Source organism: Caretta caretta, chromosome 3 (assembly GCF_965140235.1).
Source record: "Caretta caretta isolate rCarCar2 chromosome 3, rCarCar1.hap1, whole genome shotgun sequence".
Classification (NCBI taxonomy): Eukaryota; Metazoa; Chordata; order Testudines; family Cheloniidae; genus Caretta; species Caretta caretta.
The window spans coordinates 211363670-211386873 of NC_134208.1; positions in this window are offsets into that span (position 1 = coordinate 211363670).

Below are 23204 nucleotides of genomic sequence, written 5' to 3' on the forward strand. Positions count from 1 at the left end.
AAATGTGCAGGTCATAGTGGATGGCTTTGCTGCAATGGGATTCCCTAACTGTGGTGGGGCTATAGATGGAACCCATATCCCTATCTTGGCACCGGAGCACCAAGCCGCCGAGTACATAAACCGCAAGGGGTACTTTTCAATAGTGCTGCAAGCTCTGGTGGATCACAAGGGACGTTTCACCAACATCAACGTGGGATGGCCGGGAAAGGTGCATGATGCTCGCATCTTCAGGAACTCTGGTCTGTTTCAAAAGCTGCAGGAAGGGACTTTATTCCCAGACCAGAAAATAACTGTTGGGGATGTTGAAATGCCTATATGTATCCTTGGGGACCCAGCCTACCCCTTAATGCCATGGCTCATGAAGCCGTACACAGGCAGCCTGGACAGTGGTCAGGAGCTGTTCAACTACAGGCTGAGCAAGTGCAGAATGGTGGTAGAATGTGCATTTGGACGTTTAAAGGCGCGCTGGCGCAGTTTATTGACTCGCTTAGACCTCAGCGAAACCAATATTCCCACTGTTATTACTGCTTGCTGTGTGCTCCACAATATCTGTGAGAGTAAGGGGGAGACGTTTATGGCGGGGTGGGAGGTTGAGGCAAATCGCCTGGCTGCTGGTTACGCGCAGCCAGACACCAGGGCGGTTAGAAGAGCACAGGAGGGCGCGGTACGCATCAGAGAAGCTTTGAAAAACAGTTTCATGACTGGCCAGGCTACGGTGTAAAAGTTCTGTTTGTTTCTCCTTGATGAACCCCCCCGCCCCTTGGTTCACTCTACTTCCCTGTAAGCTAACCACCCTCCCCTCCTCCCTTTAATCATTGCTTGCAGAGCCAATAAAGTCATTGCTGCTTCACAGTCATGCATTCGTTATTCATTCATCACACAAATAGGGGGATGACTACCAAGGTATCCCAGGAGGGGTGGTGGAGGAGGGAAGGAAAATGCCACACAGCACTTTAAGCACAGCACTTTAAAAGTTTACAACTTTAAAATTTATTGAATGACAGCCTTCTTTTTTTTGGGCAATCCTCTGTGGGGGAGTGGCTGGTTGGCCGGAGGCCTCCCCACCGTGTTCTTGGGCGTCTGGGTGTGGAGGCTATGGAACTTGGGGAGGAGGGCGGTTGGTTACAGAGGGGCTGCAGTGGCAGTCTGTGCTCCAGCTGCCTTTGCTGCAGCTCAACCATACACTGGAGCATACTGGTTTGGTCCTGCAGCAGCCTCAGCATTGAATCCTGCCTCCTCTCATCACGCTGCCGCCACCTTTGAGCTTCAGCCCTGTCTTCAGCCCGCCACTTACTCTCTTCAGCCCGCCACTTACTCTCTTCAGCCCTCCACCTCTCCTCCCGGTCATTTTGTGCTTTCCTGCACTCTGACATTATTTGCCTCCACGCATTCGTCTGTGCTCTGTCAGTGTGGGAGGACAGCATGAGCTCGGAGAACATTTCATCGCGAGTGCGTTTTTTTTTCTTTCTAAGCTTCACTAGCCTCTGGGAAGGAGAAGATCCTGTGATCATTGAAACACATGCAGCTGGTGGAGAAAAAAAAAGGGACAGCGGTATTTAAAAAGACACATTTTATAAAACAGTGGCTACACTCTTTCAGGGTAAACCTTGAAAGTTAACATTACATACATAGCACATGTGCTTTCGTTACAAGGTCGCATTTTGCCTCCTCCCACCGCGTGAACGGATTTTGGTTGAATGCCAGCAAACATACACTGCAATGCTTTGTTCTACAGTGATTCCCCAGTACGTGTTGCTGGCCTGGAGTGGTAAAGTGTCCTACCATGAAGGACGAAATAAGGCTGCCCTCCCCAGAAACCTTTTGCAAAGGCAGAACCGCAAATGCCAGGGCAAAGTAATCCTTTCACATGCTTGCTTTTAAACCATGTATAGCATTTTAAAAGGTACACTCACCAGAGGTCCCTTCTCCGCCTGCTGAGTCCAGGAGGCAGCCTTGGGTGGGTTCGGGGGGTACTGGCTCCAGGTCTAGGGTGAGAAACAGTTCCTGGCTGTCGGGAAAACCGGTTTCTCCGCTTGCTTGCTGTGAGCTATCTACAACCTCCTCCTCATCATCTTCTTCGTCCCCAAAACCTACTTCTGTATTGCCTCCATCTCCATTGAAGGAGTCAAACAACACGGCTGGGGTAGTGGTGGCTGAACCCCCTAAAATGGCATGCAGCTCATCATAGAAGCGGCATGTTTGGGGCTCTGACCCAGAGCGGCCGTTCGCCTCTCTGGTTTTCTGGTAGGCTTGCCTCAGCTCCTTCAGTTTCACGCGGCACTGCTTCGGGTCCCTGTTATGGCCTCTGTCCTTCATGCCCTGGGAGATTTTCAGAAAGGTTTTGGCATTTCGAAAACTGGAACGGAGTTCTGATAGCACGGATTCCTCTCCCCAAACAGCGATCAGATCCCGTACCTCCCGTTCAGTCCATGCTGGAGCTCTTTTGCGATTCTGGGACTCCATCATGGTCACCTCTGCTGATGAGCTCTGCATGGTCACCTGCAGCTTGCCACGCTGGCCAAACAGGAAATGAGATTCAAAAGTTCGCGGTTCTTTTCCTGTCTACCTGGCCAGTGCATCTGAGTTGAGAGCGCTGTCCAGAGCGGTCAGAATGGAGCACTCTGGGATAGCTCCCGGAGGCCAATACCATCGAATTGTGTCCACAGTACCCCAAATTCGAGCCGGCAAGGTCGATTTAAGCGCTAATCCACTTGTCAGGGGTGGAGTAAGGAAATCGATTTTAAGAGCCCTTTAAGTCGAAATAAAGGGCTTCATTGTGTGGACGGGTGCAGGTTTAAATCGATTTAACGCTGCTAAATTCGATCTAAAGTCCTAGTGTAGACCAGGGCTAAGAGTAAAGTCCCAATGCTGGTTACTGCTAATTTTCTAACCCTTTAAATGAATAATATATGAATTCTTGAAACTTGTGTACAGTTTTCAGCCATGCCCATCTGTATCCTGGTTACGCCGGCCCATCCTATCTAATGCAGTGACATGAAATGTTAATTTTTTAAATAAATAATGCATGCCTGAAAATCACTTTTAAATTCATTCACCCAACAGGAAAGGCTCCAAGAGAGGTAGCGGGTTTAGTCATAAGGGGCATCTTTAAGAACCTTTAATAAAAGATTCTGTCCTTTAAGCTCTTTGAAAAGGGAACAACCAAAAGGATTTAACAAGGCTTTCCAGGCTACATTTTCTTCTTTTTCTCTATAGTCCAGACCTTAGGGACCTTTTGGAGAATGATACTTTCATGTCTACAAGCATGCAGCATCTTAAATTAATAACCAGCTTCTGACTCTCAGCTGATGACTGTCTCGAGTTCTGCTTTCCAGGGCAAACGGATGCAGAGTCAGTAAAACTATAACAAATGTTAAAGTGCTGATGGTTTAAAACTTTCATGTAATTTGTTCTCCCTGGTTCATTGTTTGAAACAGGAGCTGACAGTCAGTAGCTGAGGATACGCCTGACATGGCAACCCCTTACTTAACTGAGTAGCAGCGTTTACTCACCCCAACGGGATTATTTGCATGAATAAGGAGTACTTATACGTGCTAGGGCTGCAGGCCCAGACTCTCGAAGGACAAGACTCATGGAATGATCCTCAGAATCTGTGGGACTTTCCTTATTCCTTAAAAAGTGGAAAAAATATAAGAACTTAAAAATAGATATGTTTCGATAATTTAAAACTGTGTTTTCCCTATGAAATGGTTATAATTATTTTGAGTTAGGAAAGCAATAACACCTGGCACGTACTGTGTTGGGTATTTAATGTGTTTTATGTTTATTGTGGTAGTGACTAGGAGTCCCCGTCATGGCCCAGGACTCCACTGCGCTAGGCGCTGTACAAACACATGCTCCCTGCTCCAAAGAGCTGACATGCTATATATATATAATCATATCCTTTGGCTCAGTGCAGACATTTGGCCATCTGCCTTATAGCTCCTGTCAGAGAACCAGAAGAATGAAGGTCACCAGTAAATCTACCTACTGTAACTTGTCTCTAAACGGCATCTTCCCAAGTGCAGAAGGCTCTCGCCCCAGTGGAGCGTTGGAGGGAGCGAGAGAAGGCAGATGGAGGGAACAGCGTGAGATCAGCAGTGGACCCTGAGTCTGGGGGCACTGTCCCTTCTGCGACGTCGGCAAGGCCAGCAAAGGGTGCGGTTCTCCTGCTCACGCACACACGCTGGTGCTGGTTCTCAGCGAGATACCCTGAGGATGAGTAGCCGTCTGGCTGCAGCAGCACGAGTGGTGGCTGCGGAGACACGGCCGAGTCGTGCCACGCACTCACTCACCGGTTTCTGGTGAGTAAATCCTGGGCCCGGCTCAGCTCTGCCCCCGCTGCGGCTAGCCCTGCCCTGCAGCCACCCTGTGACTCGCGCTAGCTCTCCACCGGTGTGTGCACAAGCAGGGGAATCACACCCCAAGCCGGTAGCGTAGATACGGCCTGGCAGGTTTGCTTTGTTTCACTGAATGGTCTCTGAAGGGCTCTAATGGGGAAGAGTGTCAAAGACAGAAAGGGCAGTCAGGAGGCCAGCTCCCACAGGCACTGGGCTCCCAGCTCCCCCACGTGCCTTTGAAATTCTCCCCCCAGTCCCTGTTCATAATTAGGGTTAGAAAGGGACAGCGGAAACCCGAGTCAGCGCTTGGGAATATTTGCTCAATGGACTTGTTTCGGAGATGTATCTTTGCGTTGCATTGCATTGTACCCAGGGTGTTTTGAACATGCCACTGATAACAATGGCAGGAGGACTCAGGATCCTGCTAAAGGCCAGGGGAAACTGCTTCAGAAGGATCAGAGATAAAAAACAGCAAAATAAAGCTGAGGTTAAAGCTGGCTGGTCCCTGAACTGCAGCACAGCTCACTGCCAGCAAGTCAACAGTGCAGAGCCAATGAGCACCAGGGAAATGATGAGGACGGCAGCCATGATGGTGTTAGGGCTGTAATTCATTCATGCCGAACGCACCTGCGCTATTTATGGGTTTTTTCTTTACTGGTGGTTTTAGTGATATCTGATCATTTTTCAAGGGAAAAGGCATGATCTAGGGAAGTGGAAAACTTGGCAAGGCTAGAATAACATTAGCTCAGGACTATGCTGGGGTAATTATTCTTCCTGTAAACAGTTAGCTGATCTGCCCGCATAGCCAGAGAGGGAAAGGACAAGAAACGCGTTTTGTTAAATGTTCAGGGTAAGATCTCAGTGCTTGAGATAATCTCTCATTGCAATCAATCAGTCTAAGTGGCATCGGGCCGCAGGACATCACTGCTGACAAGACGTGGGCGACCTGCTCCCTAGAACCAGCTGGCGGTAACGGAAGGGTATTACGGCTATTGGAAATGCCCACTCCACGCTAACCAGGCAATGCTAAGTTGCACCATTAACAACAGGACAGACTCTATTCGCGGCAATGTAAACTATCCGGGCTTTACTATTAAAATCCTTTATCCACATTTAAGATACTGTTTAGGAAACCAAGTCGTTAAGATCTGATATTCATGGCACTGAAATGTACAAAATCAGTACATACGAAACCCAAGCTACTTCCAAGTCATTTCCCACTTTACTGACCTGCCAAGGCCCAAGGGCAGATCTGCATGTGGTTTCACCTGCTAACAGGAGGCTGATCGTCCAGGACAGCCCTCCTCCCGGCCCAGCCCTGGCCCGGCGCGTGCTGAGCCGGGGCGAGGCGCTAAGTCTCGCACTCAGAACAGAAACCGCCCCGCCAGAGCGCCCGCTCTCACTGCATCTGCCACCAGCAGAGTCTGGATTGGCACCAGCTGGGCTCCCGCCTGAGAACAGCCTCATGTTGCCGGCACAGCGGGGGCAGGTCATTCCTGAGATCAGCACAAGGCTCCTAGCTCCCTGCCCCCAGAATGCCGGCTGGGTTGTTTATCTGCCCCCGGAACAAGCGGAGCCTGTCCCTGATTTGACGTCTCTTTGTGGCCTGAGTTAAAATGAGGGCAGCCCATCTTTACAGAGCAGGACCCTGGAGGAGATTCAAGCGGGAGCAGACCCCTAACTCACTGCAAGGAGGCAGAGGCTGAGCAGCGCAGGCAGGGACCTTGCGCCCTGGGTACACGGCTGCGGGTAGGGAGCCATGCGGCTGGCTCGCTAGCCATCCCCGCAGCCGCAGCCCAGAACAAGGGCCGCACGCAGCGAAGACGCAGCCAAGGGGGCTGGGTGTATGAGTCAGTCACAGGAGGGCTATGAGCCACCAGCGGGCTGCGGCTGTGAGAAAGGCTAACGCAAGCCTGGGATGCATCAGGCGAGGCATTTCCAGCAGAGAGAGGGAAGCGTTAATGCCATTGCGCAGGCACTGGAAGGCAGAGAGGGGATCGGACGCTCTCTGTAAATAGATGGGGGGAGGGAGGGAGAAGCGCCAGGGAGGGTGAAGGGCTATTAAAGTGGAAAGACAGTGTTGGCACAAGAACAAATGCGTACCAACTGGCCTGGGTAAACTAAGGCTGGAAATTAAAAGGAGGGTTCCAGCCATCAGAGGAGTGAGGGTCTGGAGCAGTCCGCAACAGGAGGGGGGAACAGCATAACTAGCTTTAAGATGGAGCTTGCTAAGTTTATGAATGGGACCATAGGCCGGGGCGGCTTGTGATAGTAGCATGACACTCGCAGGCCAGAAGCCAGCTCTAGCCCAGGCTGGTAGCAAGGTCTCCCGGTATCAGGACAAGGAAGGTGTTCCAGCGGATTGCAGAAGATGGTGGGGGAGGCAGCCATGTCTAGCGCTAGATGCCAGAAGCCAGCTCTAGCCCAGGCTGGTAGCAAGGTCTCCCGGTATCAGGACAAGGAAGGTGTTCCAGCGGATTGCAGAAGATGGTGTGGGAGGCAGCCATGTCTAGCGCTAGATGCCAGAAGCCAGCTCTAGCCCAGGCTGGTAGCAAGGTCTCCCGGTATCAGGACAAGGAAGGTGTTCCAGCGGATTGCAGAAGATGGTGTGGGAGGCAGCCATGTCTAGCGCTAGATGCCAGAAGCCAGCTCTAGCCCAGGCTGGTAGCAAGGTCTCCCGGTATCAGGACAAGGAAGGTGTTCCAGCGGATTGCAGAAGATGGTGTGGGAGGCAGCCATGTCTAGCTCTAGATGCCAGAAGCCAGCTCTAGCCCAGGCTGCAGGCATTAGCTGAGAACTGACACCCTCGCAGGTGGAGCCCAGAGCGCGTCCCCTGGATGCTACCTGTAGAAGACTGTATTTAGTGTTCAGACTCTGAAATGCTGGTAAGTTCCTGCCGGCACTAATCTCACGTGTAATGTTGCTGTTCCCGGCGGAAGGGAAAATGCACATTTGGCTTTATAACTTGGAAACGTTTGCGCTGAACTTGTGAGCCCAGGCATAGGGATGCTCCCCCTGCCTGTCCAGAAGGATCATCGACAGCAGATGGGCCATCAAGGATCATTGCAACGTAAAGGGTTGGTTAACGGCCCTCTGGCACCCCCGGGAGCGTGCAGAAGGCCTCGTTCTATCACTCTGAATGCTGGAAGAGGAGAATAAAAATAATTGATGTGAAGATTTTTTTGTGTTGTTGGCTGTTTGAACTCTGAAGGGCCAGAGACTCTAAAGTGAAGCCAGAGATCCCCAGGGGCTGCCTCCTGGGGCTGCCCTGAAAGACACTTTGCGTGGACAGATCACCACAGGTCTGGCACTCAGGATTGAGATGGGAACGCATTGGGGCGTGTACGTTTGCTGGCTTTCACCTGTAAAGAAGAATGGCTGCGTCGTCTCCCAGCCCCGTAAAAAAACAACCCCCACCCCCACGAGGGGAATAGCTCTCAGGGCTGGGGCCTACGCTGGCTGGGGGGGGCGGGTTCACACCCCTGAGTGAGAAAGTTGCAGCGCTGTAAAGTGCCAGTGTAGACAAGGCCTAACTCTTCTTCCTTCTTCCTAGTTAATAAACCTTGGCTAGTTTATTACAGGATTGGCTATAGGCTCGTCTTTGGTGTAAGATCTAGAGTACCAACTGATCTGGGGTAAGTGACTGACTGGTCTCTTGGGACTGAAAACAATCTGAATGTGGTGTGATTTTTGGTGTGACCATTTATCACTAAGTCCAGTTTGCCTGGGTGGCAAGACAGACTGGAGAGTCTAAGGAGACTGTCTGACTCCAGGGTAACACTGCTATTGTGATCCAGGAGTTCACTTTGTTACTGGCTTGGTGAAATCTAATTATAGGACACACCACCAGTTTGGGGTGTCAGCCCTCTTTCTGACAGTCTGCCCTGAGATTGGCACTCACGGTCAGGCAGCCTGACAAGTAGGGAGTGGACTCCCTGACCCCAGAGGTCCCTTGCAGCCTTGTGTTCTGCTATGTTTCTATGGCCATTTCTGCAAAGCTGATTGTTCTGTTACACAAAAGGCACACAGTGTGTGGTGCTCTTTACAATCCAGTCTGCCTGTCAAGTACTTTATAATGACCAGGAACATGGCTTTATAATTAGCTTTAAGGACAGATCCTCAGCTGGTGTAAATCAGCATAGTTCCATTCACTCCTTGTTGTCCTAGCTCATCTTTCAAGCTCACTGTTCACTCTAGCTAACACATCACCCTGTGTTTGCATTGAACCATTGGCTTGTCTGCGATTTTGAAGGTCGTCTTGGGCTACCAAAGAGCACGTCTGATCCCAGCAAGCTCACCTGAAGCTCTTCTCTTTTGTCTGTGAAAGATTTCAGCACCCAGTGTTATCCATCGCGGTGTGCTGTGTGCCACACCATGAGAGTGATTGCTTGGAAAAGGAAATCTTTAAATCAACCCTTAACTGTTCTCTAGGATACATCCATCTCTCTTTGCCACAACAGCAGTTAAGTAAATCTCCCAGTCAGTGCTGCAGTTAATGAAATATACCCAGCTGTGCCCTAGCCTGTGACTCAGAACACACACTCTGAGCTGCTTGAGGAAGGCACAGAGTGTGCATCTACGGATGGACGCCCTTCTACGGTTGTCAAATATTTTCCCTTTATGCTGTTTTATCAGTGTTTACATTCAGGTGACCTGTCTCCATCTGGACTTCTTCCATCCACCACGGAAGAGAACCTGGGAATGCACACTCTGTTCCAAGGCATGAGTCAGGGGGCATTGCCAATTTCCACTGAGAACCAGCCCTGCCTCGAGTTAGTGGTTATATCCCACAGGACACAGTCCTCCAAATATTTACGGACTCTCTTGGAAACTAGGGGCTGGTTCTCATTTACACTAAGGTCCCTTTACACCTCCCTGGCAAGGTGAAGTGGAAGTAACAACCTTGTATGGACATAACCGTTTTTAAGTACATAAAAGGTTGTTACAAGGAGGAGGGTGAAAAATTTTCCTCCTTAACCTCTGAGGCTAGGACAAGAAGCAATGGGCTTACATTGCAGCAAAATTTCAGTTTAGTTTGGACATTAGGAAAACATCCCTTGCTGTCAGGGTGGATGTTCTAGTGTTTCAATTGCCCAGGGAGAGGTGGAATCTCCGTCACCGGATCTTGTTAAGAACAGGTTGGACAAACGCCTGTGGGGAACAGTGTAGTTATTACTTAGTCCTGCCCTGAGTGCAAGGGACTGGACTAGAGGACCAGTCCAGGCTTTGGGGCCACCGCAAGCTCTTGGGAAAATCCAGGATTGGGATGGAAGCTCCTCTGGCATACAGCTCACCTGTCCATGCATCCCGCAGGAACCCACCTTATCTCGGGGCTATATGGTGGAATGAGTTATTGCTGTGCTGATGGTGACCATCACTAGCTGCTTCACATCCTGGTTCAAATGGGGCGGTCGTCCTGCCTTTATCACCCGATTGGGCAAAGCATCAGCCTTTGATGTTACAAGCTGTTTTTTAAATCTTGGAAATGGAGCCTGCTGATTGTCCAGTGATTGCTTAGCTTTAGGATGACACCCTGGACAAGATCCTTCACTGGCATAAATCAGGATACTGCCATTGAAATCACTGCACGCGGCCCGTTGGACGGGTCACCGGTGGCCATGTTCCAATGATTGTTATTTGTGTATTGATGGCAGGCCCCCACCCAGCGTGCTGGGCACTTCCAGACTCACAGGAAGGAATGGCCCATACCCTGAGGAACTCACAAATCAACTCTTATCTTTTGCTGCTCAGCATATCACGTTTTTATTTAGACCGTCATATGGCCATGGCCAATGGCGTATACGCTGAGCTGCGGTGCTTCTTCTGGGAGGGCGGGGGGGGGGGGGTTGTTCCTGTTTCAGTCACTGTGAGAGTTGGCTGACATAGGACAGTGTGTTCAGCTGCTCCAGTCCCTCATTGGCCCTGCTCTGGAAATTGCTGCAGAGAGAGGGTCTCGCTGGATCTTTGCTTGTTATACGCACTGTCGCTCAATGCAACGTTGGCACCACGGGAGAGAGGGAATGACATTTCTGAAGTTGAATGCTCAGGACAGAGAGACTGGATCCAAGTCAACCTCGTAACACAAGGTCTGTCCTTTATAAATCATCTGTTGCACCAGGTTCTACTGAATCCAAATGATATTTGCAATGTGAAAGTCATCTCTTGGGCGTAATCATCTGTTCTCCGAGCCCATACCCTGCTCTCTTTTCGTTCAGACAGACACCTCCCCCGAGGAGCCCCCCATACATATACAAACCCGATAAAGGTGTTGTAACAGGGCCCATCTGGGGCTTAGCTCCCCACACAGTCTGACGCCCCTTGCTGCAGTTACTCAGCCCGTTGTCCAACTCGCTCACCCTGTGCCCGCTCCTGTGCTCCCGGAGCTGCAGCGCTTTCCTCTTCGGGGCTTAGCCCTCTGCCCAAGTCACACTCGAGTCCCCCCCGCCAGGGTATTATCAAAGTCTCCTTCCAAACCATCCCTGGCATCCCCACCGACAGGCTGCCCTGCTCTTGCAGTGGCTTGTAGGGGAAACACGTGGGTCTGCTCTCTACATCGGACTCCAATCCAGGGACCCTCTCCCAGCCCTTAACTGCTCCTTCCCTGGACTGCTCCCCACACTCCTGGGACAGGCTCCCACTCTCCCCCCTTGTACCAGGGAGTGTGTCTGCAGCTTCCTCACTGCAGGCCCCCTTCCCTGCTGCCAGCTCCCAGCTTTACAGACACACCCTCTGTGCCTGCCCAGGTGAGCTTCATCTCCCATTCAGCCTCCTCGCTCCCCTCCAGGGACAGCCTATGGCTGACTAGCCTCTCTTGCCCGTATTAACCTCTCCAGGGCTAGAGTGGCGGGGGGGGGGGGGAGACAGAGAGGGATGCCCCATCACTGCTGTATGATAGCAATAATCAGCAGCAGCAGCTACACCTGCCCTGAGGGAATCTCCAGAGAACTTTACAGACATGAATGAATTAGCGTTTATTCTAGCGGAGCTCCATTCTGATTACACCTTAGCAGTAACACCGTTTTTATTATGGTGCTTTTACAGCCTAGAGTCCTAGAGTTCAAGGTCAGAAGGAACCATCAGATCATCTCGTTTGACCTCTTGTATATCACAAGCCACCCACACCACCCAGCATCTGCACATCCAACCCAACACCACAGAGTATTGTAGTCTATAGGAGACTAGGCGATTTTGTGCCACAGAACAGAGGTCGTAGGGTGGCTGTAAGCTTTATCATCCACACCATGCCTAGACCGAGTTCTTCTTTACTGCACATGGATAGCTGAGCCACTATTTAATTTTTGTTTTAAATATCCATACAGGAGTGAAGTGACTGCTGTTTTGGGATCACCTGCGTGATTGTCTAATCTACCAGCAAGCCACCCCTGTCTTCAGTCGGTAATCCAGACATCCTCCTTACTGCAGCCATGTCTTTCAACTTGCCATTAGAATTCAGGCCCTTGTGCCTGTGCAAGGCACTAGGTTAATGCAGAGTGATGGTACGTCTGCCTTGCAGGTTTAAGGCAGATTAAATATAATGGAAGTTGTGTCTGCTTTTGAGTAGAAACAGACACACACACAATTGAGAGTGACAAAGTTTAAGTAGGTTTCAGAGTAGCAGCCGTGTTAGTCTGCATTCGCAAAAAGAAAAGGAATACTTGTGGCACCTTAGAGACTAACAGTTTAAGTAGCTGAGTGCTTAAGTCTGAGCCGAGTGCTTCGTACTGAGAGATACAGGGCCCAGGAAACCGACTTGACATGGGAAATGCTGCAGTCAGATGGAAGAATGCAGGGTTTCTCCAGAACAAAGGCATCCACTTATATCCCAGAACCAGGGGATTGTAAATACAGGTCACAAATCCACTGAAACAGAATTCTCTCCTTTTTTTCTTTGCTGTGCATCTTCTTCACCCAGACCCCAGTTCAGACTGTCTGCATTCCTCTCTCTTTCCCTAGAGAGGCAGGGCAGCCAGTGGCCGGAGCCTCTCTCATTCCTTCTAACTGTAACCCCTGTCAACGGATGCTCTAGGTGAGCAGCTTTCTTCTCCCATCTGTTGGTGAACAGGGGAAGTACAGCTGCAGAGACCTTAGTTTGCATAAGTTTTCTAGGCAGAATTCCTCCAGGGACCAGTTTCCTGGTCTCTGCCAGATACTCCTTCACCCTATAATAGCCTCTCCGAGGCCTGACAACACAGGCCTCCAGAAGCCTGGCCCCCTCTTCCACCTTCATAAGGTAGTAGGGAAAGAAACGTCCCTCTGTCTATTAACCAGTAGTCTTATCCCCTTTGCCCTTGGCAGACCTCTGGCTCTGTCCTTCGATAGCTTCTTGCCAGGTTACCGCCGAGGAACCTGCTTGGGCTAGTCTCTAGCAGCTGCCCTGCTCTGCCGGAGCTGCAGCCTTTGTCCTGGCTGTTGCTAGTCAACTACTCAGTCATTGCTGGGGAAGTAACTGTTCATTAAACCCTATGTGGCCGCTTCAGGGTGGGGTTTACACACCCCATCACATCTACGGAAGAGGTACATTAAAATAATATTCAGGTTGCAAAGCCAGGCGCTCAAAAATTAGGAAATGCCAGAATTAAGGTTGATTGTGCAACCTTAACTCGCCCTCCACTCCTACCCCTTGTGCATTATGAGATGGTCTTTAATTACCTGACCACATGCTATTTTCCCCACAGGACTGGCTGGACTGGATCTCCCACAATGCACCACAAACATGGGACTTCAAGGGTGCACTGTGCTGGTTCAATCAGATGGGAGACTGGACTACAGCTCCCATGAAGCACTGTGCCAGGACAGACAGAGATTAATGCTGACACATCCCAAACTAAAATATCATTTCAGTTTTGAAATTTTTGTGCAACAATGAAGTTTTCTGCAGAAAAATTTCAAATTTAAGGAAACTACATTTTCCATCCCCAAAAACCACAGATTTTGATGGAAAATTCCCAACCACCTCTAATGTGTGAACAGATAATTCATGAACAATACAGTATATGAATCAGTTTGTGAGATTTTCCTGTTCACTTCTGCTGCAGATTAGCTACATCATCTAACTATCATGCAATGGTGTGCAATGTGACCTGCAGCAAAATGCTGATAAAAATGTAAATGATCACCACTGCATGCTTTTCTTCCTGCATACGGCAGCAGATCATGCCTGTAATTGTGTCACTGCCTGGCCCTGGTCATGAATAAGCTAAACACCTCTTCCACAATCAACTTTCCACAACCTGCTGGCACACTCAGTACTGAGCATATTCTGGTGAAAATTGTCATGCAGTGAAATAACGCGTAGATGAGGAGAGCTGTCTGGAGCAAAGGAAGTGACGCACTGCCCACGTAGTCTGAACGATTGTCAAGGGGGAGAACAGGGACTTGCACGAGCACCAGTGTGAGGAAACGGTGCTCCTGTAACTCAGCACTGACAGAAGAAGTTTTGCAAAACTTAAAATTCATCCTTCTCGTTAGGATACAAGACTCTTACATAAAAACTTTGCTTCCATAGCACAGTAGGAATTCATCATGGAATACAACAAGTCCTGTCCTCTGGCCCAGCAGAGCTTTGCTTTGGAGCCACCCTTGAGTAGAATTAAACTACAAGCAGAATAGCATACCACAGGGATTAAGCGTTCCACTAGATCACAGTTAAATGCACCATGCAGTGATCACATTAGGAGTTTCTGTTAAAGGGCTGATCCTGCTCTCCTGACTCCCTTGGACTTCCCTCAGACCTCAATGGGAGATTTGCCTGAGTGCCGAACGCAGGATTCAGTCCTCACTCCCTTTTCTTTTATGCTTGTTTAAGTCTGTAATCAGAATCAAAGATCAGGCTCTTGGCTTGTATAAAGTGTGCGTGACGGGGTGGCGTTCTGACAACCCCCCTCCCCCCAAAGACAGACTGCTCAAACACCGCTGTGTAGTTCATGGACAGCGTCTGAACCCCTCTACCAATGCACGGCAGCGTCACCAGCCCTTTCCTCTGTATCTCAACTTTCTAGCCCCTTCTCCAAATGGCAGTCAGGGGAGTAAGGTATCTAGTCAGAGGACCCCCTCTGCCAGGCTCTCCTAGCTCTCTCCCTCTCATCCCAGCAACACTCCTTCCTGTGCCCTTTTGTACACCTTCCCTCTTACGGGGCTCACTGGCCCTAGCCTGGCAATCAGGTACGCCTGCAATTAGGCCTTCTCCAGGGGAACCAAACAGGTCCTAGCGACCCAAGTGCAGGCTCAACTGCTAGCCCTCAGCACGGTTCCATACGTTCCCTCCTTTCTCAAGGGAAAGGTGTTTCTTCCCCAGAGCTCTCCTTGGCCTCTGCCCCATCTTGCCCTCAGGGTGTTCATCTCAGTTTCTGTTACAGGGTCCATCCATTCGCTACCCACAAAACTCTCATGTAGTGTGGGGGTTGGGGGAGGTTCCTCCTCCCCACACTTTCCTGCCAGAGTTGGACTAGTACACGATGCACCTTTGCACCTCTCACTCACACTCACTGGGGTTTTATATTCTCAGTCTGGCTTTTACACTCTTTGGTTCTAAAATAGCAGGGTCTGATTTTGCATGCAGCCCTGCTGGTTAACGCTGACCCGCTGTGCTCCAAATGAAGTATAATGGGTTTTCTTTTCCACTACTTAACTACCTAATTGCTCTCCTCCCGTCCTTGTGCAGGCAGAGCCATGTTCAGCAGTGGAAGACACAGACTCAAGAGAATTCGTGGGGTGAGCGGGCACCCCCAAGCAAAGTCCTTGTGGGCGTGTACTGCAGGGTGGCATGGATCAGGAACACATTACAGTGTCCTGCAGCCCCTCTGTCTGGGTGCCTATGAGACGAGCCAACGCCTCCACAAAGGTGTGTCTAAATGCTTCCAGTGCAATTAGTCAGTTTGCAGAATCCAAGGAAATTCATGTAACAGCTGCCTGGCAATGCTGCACTAGCTGCCTCAGGCAGGTGTCAGCCCAGCTCCCAAGCTGCTGATTCTGCAATGGGAGGTGGGTCTGTGCAGAACGCCATTAACATCCATGGAGACCCACCCTCCCACCCCACGGTTCAGGGCCAGGACCCAGATCAGTATCCAGCTCTGGAAAACAGCAAGGACTTTTGTTTGTATGTTGCCATCTGCTGATGCCAGTACAAGAACAGGGCGACGAGTCAGTTTATTCATTCATTGGCGAGTGCGCTGATATTTTGTCTTTTAACAATAAAGATTTTCAGCGTATTGTCCAAAATGTATCAACTTGTTTGTGAAGAGGATTTCCAGGTCCTTTGTCACACAGCATGAATTCTGTGTGTCGCACACTGGCAGGTTTGTGAGTCGGGAGGGGGGGTGTCCCTGCCGCACTCAGACAGCGCCCAGGAGCTGGTAACACATGTGTCCCTGCACAGAGAAAGAGCAAAGCAGCAGGCTAGCTCAGGAAATGAAGTGGAAGATGCAGGAGTCCTGGCCAGTCACTGTGGATGCAGAACACCATTCTCATCTGCATTCGCTGTCAGTGTTCGATTGAGGGGGCCCTTGGAGCACAGGAACTCCTGCTAGATCAACCCTCCTTTCCTGACCCCAACAAACAGTCAGAATGGAGCCAAGCCACCTCTCCTGAACCTTAGCTTGGTTCAGCAGTAGCAAGGAAGCTAGCAGACCCCCCGGGGCTTGCTGTGAAATATCTGGTGTTGTCGGCTGCACAATGCTCAGGCAGGTGGCTTCTGTCTCTGCTCCCTCCTGCTCAGGGCTGCTTGTCAGCTCTTGACTGGGTGCTCCAAACTCTTTCTCCGGTGTAGTGCAAGACTCTGTCCAGGACCCTCTGCTCTCTGCATTGGGTGCCTAGAACAAGACACTGCAAGCTCCTGACCCCCACGATCACTTTGGGCTTGAATACCGCATCTGAGCTCACTGTGTATTTAGATCAGGGTCCAGCTTGCCCCAGGGTGTCTCTCTGTATTCCCCCCTTTCATGTATTTCCCTACCAGTCCAGTTTAACATGCCTCCCACAAATGACACCTAGAACAAATCCAAATACAGCTAAAAAACCATTCATGTGACTGCATTAACACTTAGGCAGCTGACACCAGTCTGGATCAAAGAACCTTTTCCTTCTCCCCTTTTCTCCGATAGAGGGAGCCAAGGCCCCTAGCTCTGGGGCTTGCATCTCCAAGGCCATGAAAAGACCAGGCTTCTGTGCACGCACTCCCATCCCGTGGGGCACCGACACAGGCAGATGCGGTAGTTTAACATAAGCTGCTCGGCCGGGAGTAACTTTTTGTGCCGAGTATGGCAGAACTGAAGTAGATCCACTCAGACAATTGGATAAAGGAGCAAAGCGAATTCTCATGCAAAGAAATAACCCTCTATATCTTGTGGGAACAAACCACGGCATGCACGCTGCTGGAAAGGTTTGTAAGGGAACCTGGCATAAACAAAATCCAGAGCTTCCCCAGAACAGTCACCGGGTGAACCTGGGCTGCGGTGGAGTTAACCGGGAGATTCGTTATTGCCGGGGGAAGCCACTGGGAAGGTGGTGGGTTCACCTCGTTTGGGTAGGAAAGCAAGCAGAACTTGGGGGCCTCGGAGGTACACGTAGGGATCATCCAAAGCTGAAATTTAAAGCACCGTTCTCCTAAGCCATCTGCACCATTGACGCTCATCCCATGCTGGCTCCAGCTCTGCCAGCAGTCGAGGGAGAGCTTCGGCTGCGTCTGCACTAGAGAGACGGCCGAGGCACAGCTGCAGCTCCACGGGGGCACACTTACTACGGCCTCGGAAGGGCTCCTCCGTCCCTGTCGTCGATCCAGTAGCAGAGACGACCTGTGCCGGCCAATCGCGGGGCGGGAGGGGGGCAGGGTGAGGCAGTTGGCTTCAGCAGCATTACTGAGCATGCTCAGTACAAGCCACGCAGCAAATCTGGGGTGGGGATGTGGCCACGCACGCCTCCCCCGCCACGTCACCTCTGGGCGGTAGCTACGTTGATGGAAGAATTCTTCCGCTGACCTAGCAGTGTCCACACCGGGGCTTCGGTCGGCTTCACTACACTGCCCGGGGCGTGACATTTTCACAGCCCTGAGCACCGTAGTTAGGCCGACCTAACTTTGTAGCGTAGACCAGCCCCCAGGCAGCATCCACTGCCTTAGGACTGTGGCAAAGCAGGTGGAACTGAAATGGTGTTAACCAGCCAGGATTGCCAGGATTTTGACTGGTTTCAGAGGAGCAGCCGTGTTAGTCTGTATTCGCAAAAAGAAAAGGAGGACTTGTGGCACCTTAGAGACGAACCAATTAATTGGCTTTCAGCTGGGAGCCCTCTTTGGGGTCAGGCACCTATCCCCTTTTAGAGAGAAGCCGAGGAGGAGTCGGGGCTGCAGCCACCTGCCTTATAACTCACCCAATGATTACAGCACTCAGTCACCCTCTCTCTCCCTGCCCCAATGACTGTTCCACGGTGCGTAAATACGTGAACAGTCCCTGGGGCCGGCAAGAGAGTGACACTGACTCCGTAGCCCAGGGCACCCACTTGGGAGGCGGGAGATGCAGGGTCCAGTCCCCCTGCTCCAATCACTCTGTCATCAGTTATCCAGAGTGGAACTGCTTCAACAGGAGAGATGGAGGGAGCCCCACGTCGGACTATCCCCTAGTTCAGTGGTTAGAGTGCTCTGCTGTGAGGTGGAAGCCCCCTGTTCAAATCCGTTTCACCGTCTAGCAACGAGGTGGGAAAAAAAACCCGAACCTGGATCTCGCACATGCTCTGACCATTGGGCTACAAGTTATAAGTGGGCACCATCTCCTCCTCTGGCCCGATTCTGAATAAGCCCCATCCCCTTGGTGATCACTCAGTATGCTGACTGACTTATACCCCAGACCACATTCACAAACTGGGGGGAGATGTGGCCTAGGTGGGAGATCACGTCCAGATGCCAAGAAGGAGGCAGCAGCGAACATGCTCAGAGGGTGAAAGTTGGATGCCTAAGGAGCTTTTACCTGAAAACGTAGGTGTTGTTGAGGGAGTTTAGGCACCTACAGGGGCCAGTGTGGGAGTTTTGTGTCATGATCCTGACACTGGGACTTAGGTGCTTAATTCCTTTTGTGCATCCAGGCCTTGGTGAACAATGTATCTAGCCATGCCTCCTACCACGGCATGTTACTTTTCTTCTGTTATGAACACTTGGGCAAACAGATGTCTAGCCCAGGTCACCGAAATCAGTAGCTGAGTTGCAAATAGACTGCACCCCCAGAGCACACACTGTCCCAGAGCTGGGTGTCGAGCTCGCTACCAACACGCTGCTCTAGCCCAGGGGCTCTCAGCCCTTCCAGATGACTGTACCCCTTTCAGGAGTCTGATTTGTCTTGCATACCCCCCAAGTTACACCTCACTTAAGCTGGGACCAACACAGTGCAAACTATCTGAGAAGTCATGTTAACGAACCAGGACACAAGCCATTGGGTTCTCCCCTCACGACCAGATCAGGTGTATGGACACTACGACTGTAACTTACGTGTCAGGCAGTAACACCACCAGGAGAAAACACAAACTCTCTTTGCTTTAGTATCCTTGATCCACTGCTTTTTACATTACTTTAGATATTTATTTGGCTTTGGCATTATCAGGGGGTCTACTGACCGCTAGGGCATCTCCTTCTGGCAGCTTTGGGGATTAGCTCCCTCCAGGTCCGACAACCCCTTCTGCTGTTCATTCAAGAGTCCTGCCACCTCTCTCTCTGCAGGTGCTCTTTCTTTGTGGCTTGGCTCACCAGCCAGGTCACTATAGTCCTCCTCTTCCAGGGCAGCAAGGTCCTATCAGATGATTGGCCCAGGCAGGCTTCCAATTTGCTGCCCAGTATGGACCACTTCCTATGTGGCTGGTAGGGGAACCTGGGCCTGCCCACTACTCCGGGGTTCCAGTCCGGGGACTCTGTCTCCCAGACCCTGTTGCTATTTCCCTGGAATTCCTTCCTACATTTTCTGACTCCCCGATTCTCTCCGTTTACCAGCCCAAACTCCCTCCTCCCGGAGAGTGAGCACAGACTACTGCCCCTGCAGTCCCTTTCTGCTGCCAACTTCCTGGCTTTATACCAGCTTCCCCCCATTCCTTCTCATCTGGGCTCCATCCTCCATCAGCCTTTCAATCCCTGGCTCTCACCAGATGCAGCCTGTCAGGTTAATTAACCTAACTTAACCTGCTCTGCCTTGTGTGGAATGAATACCCCATCACAGGCATAAACACTGATTTGTGTGTTTTGTATTGACCTGAAGCATATTTCCCTTTTCTATTCTCCTGATGTAAGAGGAAATTTGACAATTGGCTACAAATTCACAGCCCTAGATATTAATGTGTCTTGTATTTAGATATTTGTTAATTAAGAACATTGGCTAATTATATACCACTTACTCACTGAACATTTTTAAATTTTAGTCCTTTGATACTCTGTTGAAATGTTGCAAATACAGTGTCTTGTCTTGGTCCTTCTGCAGAATCTCTTCTAGAGAATGCTAACAGCAAAATCCCTACTTTATAATTAGGCCGTTCTCTGTCATCATCATAATAGCAGGTATGGTATATGTTTACACATTGCAAATCCTTACCGAACATTTCTTGCTTCCCTAAGAAAATTACCAAGAGCACCAACCTCTAATGAAGTGTCATGAAGAGTCCTATGCAGCCACTTTGTGGTTGTCAGCATTTCTCATTTCAGCACCTCGCCAGGAGTCCACATTGCACAATATTCAAATGTAATACGCGGTTAGCTGGAAAAAAACCAAACAAATTCCCTCCATAAGAAACATGGTTTTTTTTCTGTGGGAACAAGTGATCTATGTTACCGCAATCAAAACCTGCATCCGAATGCACATGCACAAGGGGAAGAATGAAGGTTGCTCAGGCGACCCTACTTCTGACATTGCCTCACTTTTGAGGGCTTGACTTTGCAACCTAAATAACCTTCTTTTCACGTAGTTTCTCAGTGTGTTTTTACTAGAGAGAGCCAAGATTTGCACGGTGCCAGAATCACTGTTGCACGCACTGTGCCCTGGGTCATCGTTTACAGCAGAGCAAAGTGAGTGTAAAATGCTGCTACGGGTTTGGTCTTCCATAATAAAGTTGCACTAGTTGAACTATAGTGAATCCGTCAGTCGAGGTGAACTCGGGCTAACCCCTAACACAGATGCACTTAAACTAGCTCACTTAACATTGCTTTTGCATAATTCGGTTCCAAGGTTAAACTGGTTTAATTGTGGCTCTGGTAGGGGTTTGCACAGGTTTCAGCAGATCAGTTTTGAATCTGTTTTGTTAAACCACTGCTACTCTCTGAATGTAGGTCATTCAGAATGGTCAGAATGTACATGCCCTTTGCAGGGGTGCACATGAGAACGCATGGTGCAGGGCAATGGATAAATCAAGACCAGAGTCCTTAATTCTACTGCTGCAGAACCTAGAAGGAATTAAATAACCATCAGATAGCTATTCACTTAGTAAGTGAAAGTCCAAATGATCAGGATATTTTCTTAATAGCACCCGCAAAATTTGCAAGTGCAGTTGAGTAAAACCCCTGGAAATTTGGCCTGCAATTTCTAGCTTTAATTGAGCGTACACAGTGTTGTAATGTTATCATACCTCAGATGTGCCATGCCTTTAAATGTAGGCAGATCATTTCATGAAATTCTAGCAATAGAAAGCATTCATGCCTCCCGTAGACCATTTGAAATATGGAGTCTTCATTCCAAGTATTTTTACCACTAAAATATCTTCAGAAAGCACTTTCTTTACATTCCCAACCTGATTCCAATCTACTCTAGGATCCTGATGTGTATTATCAAAAAAATAGCAATGAAGTAACAAACAACGAGGTCACCCACTATTCTAAAAATGGGCAAAAGATTCAATTAAAACTATTGCAGATGTGTCCAGTGCTTCAGTCGTTTCTAAGTTCTTAGGTACAAAACCCAGTGTACCGTTAGATCAGGAGCTGAGCAGGGGAACACAGACGCTGAGAATTGCTGCAGTCATTTCCAGCTGTTTTCTCCAGGCTGCAGGCAAGTTTATAGTTCTTGGAAAGTAGATTCTCTTCTGATAAGCACCCTCATGTTGGATATAAATTGGCCCGTAAATAATGACACAAATTAATAGCTGCATTGAAAGTGCACTGATACTCATTCCAATTCTACTTTAGATCATTCCATGGAGACAGCAGCAGACAGAGACAGAGCAAAACTAACGCACACCTTTTAGTGGCTGGCCTACTGTGAAAATTGGAGGGTTTGGTGCATTCTTTAAAGGACTCTCCTTTCTAGGGGAATTTGGATGAATTCAATAATCAGGTTTGGGGAATTTCCCATTATTTTAACACTCGGCTGGGTTACGAGTGCCTATTAACTAACAAGAGGTTCCTTTTCCAATACTTCTTACAGGGCTAGCTGGTGACTTGCCTTATGCAGTCACGCTGGTGGGATGAGAGGGAATAATGGCCGTGAGGACGTCCAACCACCATCCCAGCCCCAGGGCAGGGAGACGGGGCAGTGGCCCAGACACCTTCTCCCTGGGAGCAAGGAACAAACAGTAGCAGGAGCCCTGGCTCTCCCCTCCCCGACAGGCGGAACCCAGTGAAGACACCTGGCCTCTCAGACCCTCCCTCAAACTGAAACCAATCCCCATGCTCACCCCAGGCCATGACCCCAGTGTCTGTGCTCCCCAAACTTCCCACAGTCCTCTTACTCCGCTGCCAAAGACTGCAGGCCTTTGAACCAATCTTCACAAATTACTCTCAGAGCTTCCACAGACCATCCCCTTCCTGGCAACCTATAATGCTCCTTAGCAGGAGGGAAAAAGCCACAGCTGATTGTCCTGCAGCAGACTCATCTCACTGCCGGTCTGCTAGTGCTTTGGCAATCCACCACGCGGTACGTCCCAAGCAGGGGAAAAGGCCATGTGCTGCCGGGGGAGCTGGGTGAAGAAAAAGTCCAGGCTGGGCCATAACTTCCAATCCATGGGATATTTTTACAGTGTGCCGGAGCTTTGCACTCACTGCAGTTCACAGGGTTAAAGATTCTGCAGGGGCTAGTTCACACAAACCTCAGAAGAACAGAAAAATCGAGGTGCAGAGGCTGCCATCACATGGCCTGTCCCCAGTGTTGGGAGTCACTGAGCTGCCTGCGTGCATTGTGACTGGAGCATGCGTTCACCTGTGCATCTCACAAACACACTCTTTAAAAAATGAAATAATAATTAAAAAAACCAAACCACTTCACTGCCCGGCTCAGACCAAGGATGGGAAATTTCAGCCGGAAAGGGATTTGATAAAGTTGCAAACAATGGAAAAGGGGCTGTTAGACTGAAAACTGGAATCCATTCGGCTACCTGGCCAGTTGCAATATAGCAAGAACCAAAAGCACGCGACCCTGATTCATGACACCCGGAGAGGCACTGGAAAGCTTGGAGAAGTTCGTGCACACACATACACACACACGTACGTGCATGCTCACACCTATCACAAACCTGGCCTAGTTAATGAATTTCCATCAAAATGTTACCAAATTGGTGGTTTCACAGGGTTTGGATGTGAAACCAGGTAAAATGATGTGGTTCTGGCTGGGATTTGCCTGGGAACCTGGGGTTGATGCTCAGAATGGTGGGGAATGGAAGTAGTCCAGGAGAAAAAAAACTTCAGAAAGTGAGACCCACTACCCCCAAGTCTGGCAGGGTTCTCAGTGTGCATCGTAATGAATTAATCTGAGGAAAGTGCTCTGGGAGTTTGGGATGAAAGGATTAAAAAAAGGAAATTCTAGTGAACCAGTCAACTGGGGAAGCAGCAAGTTAAGAAGTAATGGGGCTGGGGAGATGCACATTTGCACAAACCAAGAGCCTGCTCTTTGATCCTGAGGACAAGAAGAAGAGAAAAGG